This window comes from Hyperoodon ampullatus (assembly GCF_949752795.1).
Source record: "Hyperoodon ampullatus genome assembly, chromosome: 19".
Taxonomy (NCBI): Eukaryota; Metazoa; Chordata; class Mammalia; order Artiodactyla; family Ziphiidae; genus Hyperoodon; species Hyperoodon ampullatus.
In genome coordinates this window covers 26202772-26207832 of record NC_136932.1, presented here as the reverse complement: position 1 = coordinate 26207832, position 5061 = coordinate 26202772, and positions in this window count along the sequence as shown.

The window sequence follows — 5061 nt, the reverse complement described above, 5'->3', positions numbered from 1 at the left end:
GGTGCTTCTCTCTCCTTCATGCTCTGTATCCAATCCATCATGACCTCCTGCTTGTTCAAGCTCTAGTAAGGTCTAAATCTGTAGTCAGAATACCGGGATACAGCCCCAGCTTGTAACGTACTGACTGTGTGACCTTGGGCATGTCACTGTACTTGGAACCCTGGTTTTCCCATCCATCAGATGGGAGACAAGTACTTACCCCCCAGGGATTCCGTGAGACTAAGCGAGGTGACATGGAAGAGTGGTGAGCAGGGCGCCTGACTCACAGAATGTGCGTGACAACCAGCCACACCCCAGGCCTTGTTCAGGCTACACTCATCTCCCCCAAGTCGTCCTCCCAGCCCACAGACTGGCTCCATCTGATTCATTCCCCCCAGGGCAGCGAGATGCCTCTTCTGAAGGGAGAGGATGAAGCCCTAACACCCTGAGGTTGGGGAAAGCCTTCCACCCCCTGGCCGAGGACTGCTGAGCTGCCTCTTCCAACACCTGCCCCCAGAAGACTCCCCCTGAAGCCAGATGGGGTCCAGCGTGCTCCGAAGTGCTCTCCCACTGGCCCGTACCACCACCCCATTTCTCATGCTGTGTGGAAATTGCTGGATCCTCCAGCACACGGTGATCTCCTCCAGGGCAGAGCCGAGAGCCATGCCCATCAGAGAGCTCAGTTCGTGGACGGAGCCGGCTGACCCTGGAGGGTGGGCGTGAGGCTCACTGCGTCACGTTTGAGAGAGGCCACTCACAAATGTCTGGGGTCAGCTTCAGGTTAGGCCAGCCCAAGACACGAAACCCTTTAATGGCAGAAACACTAGGATTAAGCGGGTATAAATTGTGTATACCCATAAATGTCCTGGTGTGCTAATCCGCCCTAAGGCTCTAATAATAGTCTTGTGGAGGTGGACCCCAGGGGAAGGGGAGTGAGTGGGACAGGAAATGTTTAGGTATCTCTCACAGCCAGACGGAATGGGGGATCTGTACTCCCTGGGGGTACCGGAGTCCGGCACATGGGTCCACAGTGCTTTTCCCCTCTAAGGGTGACAGGATGAAGAGCAGGCAAGATTGCCCTTTTAAGTTAGAAACCCCCAGATGAAATAAGTTGTTCCTTCATTTTATATAATTTGGTAGATCTCATACTTATTCCTCTGTGTTTAATGGGCAGGACTCCGGAACTGCAGCTGTTTGGTAGGAAAGACCAAAAGCAAATGGTAAACAGGAGAGAAGACACACACACACACACACACACACACACGCACACACACACACACACACACACACACACACAAAGTCAAATCAAAACACTGCCGCAGCCTCGCCGCCACCACCACTGGCTGCCAGGCTGCCTGGCTCTGAATTCATGAGTCCTTGCTACAAACACCACTGGTCCAGATTCTGAGCCAGGGCTGAAAACTGGCTCCTTCTGAAACAGCCTCAAGACTCAGACCTGAAGTCTCTGTTCTCCCCGGCTTCTTGGTACAGTCGGTGGTGCCCTTTCCTCTAAAAAGGCTTCTGCCGGACCCTCGGCGAAACCCTGCTGCTCCGTGCATCCTGGATGCAGAAGGTAAGCCTGGAAGGCGCAGGAGGACTTCCTGAGCGAGTGCTACCATTCTGTCCAGCCCTCAGCCAGAAAAGGGAGCCTGGAGATTCAAAATCCTTCACGGGAGGTAGAGAAAGGTGGTTCCCACTTAATTCCATCCTCAGGCTCAGAAACGGGGGAGTGAAGAGACCTCTAGAGGCAGATTTGGGGAGCACATCTAGGGGGATTCCACACACCTCTTTCCTGCCTCTACCCAGCCACTAATTAAATTTAAGGTCTGTAACAGTTCAACCATCTTGTAGAGTTTCTCTCCAGGAAAAGAGAAAGTTAATTCAGATTTTTCCTTAGTATCTGCGAAGCATAACCCTTCCTAGTGGCGTCTTAGTCTTGGGTTATTTCAGGTCTCCATAAGTACTTTTCTTTGTTTTGTTTTTGGCTGCGCAGTGGCTTGTAGGATCTTAGTTCTCCAACCAGGGATTGAACCAGGCAACTGCAGTGAAAGTGCTCAGTCCTAACCAGTGGACTGCCAGGGAATTCCCTCCATAAGTACTTTTAGATTTCATCGGTATGCCCACTCCTGTCCAATGCCATCATTTAAAAACATGTGTATCGGGCTTCCCTGGTGGCGCAGTGGTTGAGAATCTGCCTGCCGATGCAGGGGACACGGGTTCGTGCCCCGGTCCGGGAAAATCCCAAATGCCACGGAGCGGCTGGGCCCGTGAGCCATGGCCGCTGAGCCTGCGCGTCCGGAGCCTGTGCTCCACAACGGGAGAGGCCACTACAGTGAGAGGCACGCGTACCACAAAAAACAACACAAAACAAAAACATTTGTATTTCCACTAATAAACTCAAATTATCTTTGCTTTTTCCCATCACACTCCCCAGAGCCTTTTCACAGAGTTGTCACTGGTCCCCTGGCCACTATCCTGCCGCCTGTGTGATACTCCATCAGATTCCTTGGAGTCCCGTCTACCTAGCACGGCCTCGCGATTCTAATCGGCTCACCACCTACAATGGTCAACTCAGATTTCCTCCCTTTGAGAACCTTGCAGAACAATCTCAGAAGATACCATCGCGCGCCCACCATGGTCCCGGGGCAAAAGAAGACTCAGAGGCTTCTTAGGGGAAGAGGTGCTGGAATGACACAGGTGCTTTCTCAGCATCAGTCCCACAAGGGTCATGAGAGCAGCAAGGATGGGAATCTGAGCCATCCTTGCCCCCAGCTGGGGCTCCTTGGAGAGCACCTGTGGGACTGGGGAGGGTGGACCATGGGATGCTCCCCGGGCTCCCTCCTTGTGGGTGCTCCGTGAGGGGGGTGGCATCCGTGTGGGGAAGGAAACAGCGTGGAGAGGGGGACCAAGTGCCTGAGAAGCTGTCCTGACGGCCAAGCCAGCCTGAGGCACCTCAGTCATAGGATGGAACTTTGAACTTACAGCTGAGCGTGGTGAAGTCTGTTGATTCCACGGGACCTACCACAGTGGATGCTCCTGTCATTAACCCGACATTAACCCGACAGATGCTTCCAGAGAGTTCCCCAGCTCTTTACTACCAGTGTGACGCTAACAGCAGAACCCGAGAAACATTTTACCAAGAGAGCAGATGCACTTTCCTTCTCCCGTAAGAGCCCTTGAGACCTCGGGGTGAGGCTACGATGCGACCCTCAACTCCCTCTCCCGGCAGCCACCACTGTCATTCGGTTTCATGTCTGGCCTGAACGGTGAAGCCACTTTAATCTGAGAATGGCTGGCTCCCGAGATCACCGTAAAGAAGCCCAGGCAGTGTTTTCCTTCCAGGTCTCGCTCCCCTGCCGCAATCCCAGAGTGGAATAAACATCCACCAGCAGGTTGGCCGGAAGGAGTTAGGGAGAGGAGGAAGCACAAGGCCTGGGGTCAGTTTCCACCAGCATGGGTGGCTGAAACAATTCCCAGGAGCTCTCACTGCCAAACACGGGGTTTGGTGGGGAGCCACTGTGGGGAGGCAGGAGCCAAGATTCCTCTCTTGAAGCCCAGTGAGCGGCTGGCCGGCACAGCTGCCACAGACTCAGGGCGGAAGAGGGCAGAGATGGCATCTTCCCCAACTAGTGACCAAAACAAATCCTGCCCGTAACCTTTGCCACAGAAGCATCCCCGCTTTTGTGGAACAGGGATTAATCTAGTCTCACAAATATTTTTTTTCCTGGAAAATTTCAGCATATTAAATACAGGCTCTTGCCAGTTAGGAATGGAAGCCTCAGCGAGGGCCCCTCGGATGTGCGCGCGCCCAGCAAGCTTGGGGTTGGGAGTGGGTGAACATGAACTTTCACATGAAGTCTGGATAACCTAAATGAGTTTCAAAATAAACAAACTGGACAGACAGACGTACATTTGGCAAAAAGACATGAGAAACAAATGGACAGACAGAAGCCAGGTAAAGAGTGGGAAGGCAGGAAGTGAAGTGTACCCTGGAGCTCAGCCGCTCTGGCCCAGGCCTGGCTGGGTCAACGCTAAGTGGGAAGGGACCAGAGAGCCCTTGGGAAAGCCGTGGGAGGCGTCTCGGGATTACGGCTTCCTCCACCACAAGCCTGCATGGGGCCAGAGGGCTGAGGACCTGGGTCTTTTGCAAGCTGATGGAGAGTGGCAACCACAGGAGTTTGTGTCCCTCCAGCACCTGTAGCCACGTCGCCAAGAGAGTAAAGCACTGGACCCACGACGGTACGTGGCTGTCCTGAAACCTGAGCATGTCCAGGGCATGTTTAAGAGATTACAAACCACGCAACATAAAGGCAATCTCTGCCGTAAACCCAGGAGGGGCAATTTTGACCTAGTCCACCGGGCAAGACGTGGCTTTAGAGCCATGGTTGGTGAAGCCCTTGGTGAGCATGGAGCAGAGGGACATCAGTGCCCAGAGTGTGACTCACAGGTGGGCTCCTCCTGAGAACTCATCCCGAATTCAGTTTAGTGTCATGAGAAGGAATAAGGGGCACGTTGATGGCCCTGATTGAATTTATAGAGTTAGGGCTCCAGGGAGAAGAGTCATCCTCGACCCCTGACCGTTCCTTTGGGATCCAAATCTAGGGAGCACAAGGCAACTGGTGGTAGCCCAGGGCACACTGGGTCACAGAGCTAGTCTATAAAGTGCTGGCTTTGAAATTCCTGTCTGATCCTAACTAAACACTCTCCTCTGAGGGGCTACAGGTTCCCTTTTCAAGGGCTCAGGCTCTCTTTCCAAGACCTTATCACAGAGGCCGTGTCTGCCTTCAACTGCCTGTTGATGGAAACAAGACCAGGCCCCCTGCCATTGGATCTGCAAGATCATGATTGAAGTGACACGGTCAGGCCAAATCAGAAGGCTTTGGAGGTATTTTTGTGCCTTTCTCCATGCCCAAATAGTTTCACTTAGAGCAGAGTCTTTCTTTGAACAAGGACTCTCCCAAGGCTGCCTCAGTTCCTTTCAGCAACTGGCTCCCAGCACCTTAGCAAAGCCCATGCCTTCTTGCAGGAACTGCAGGGCAGGAGATGGGTGTCCCAATTTGAGAGCAGGGGTGCGAGCAGGGG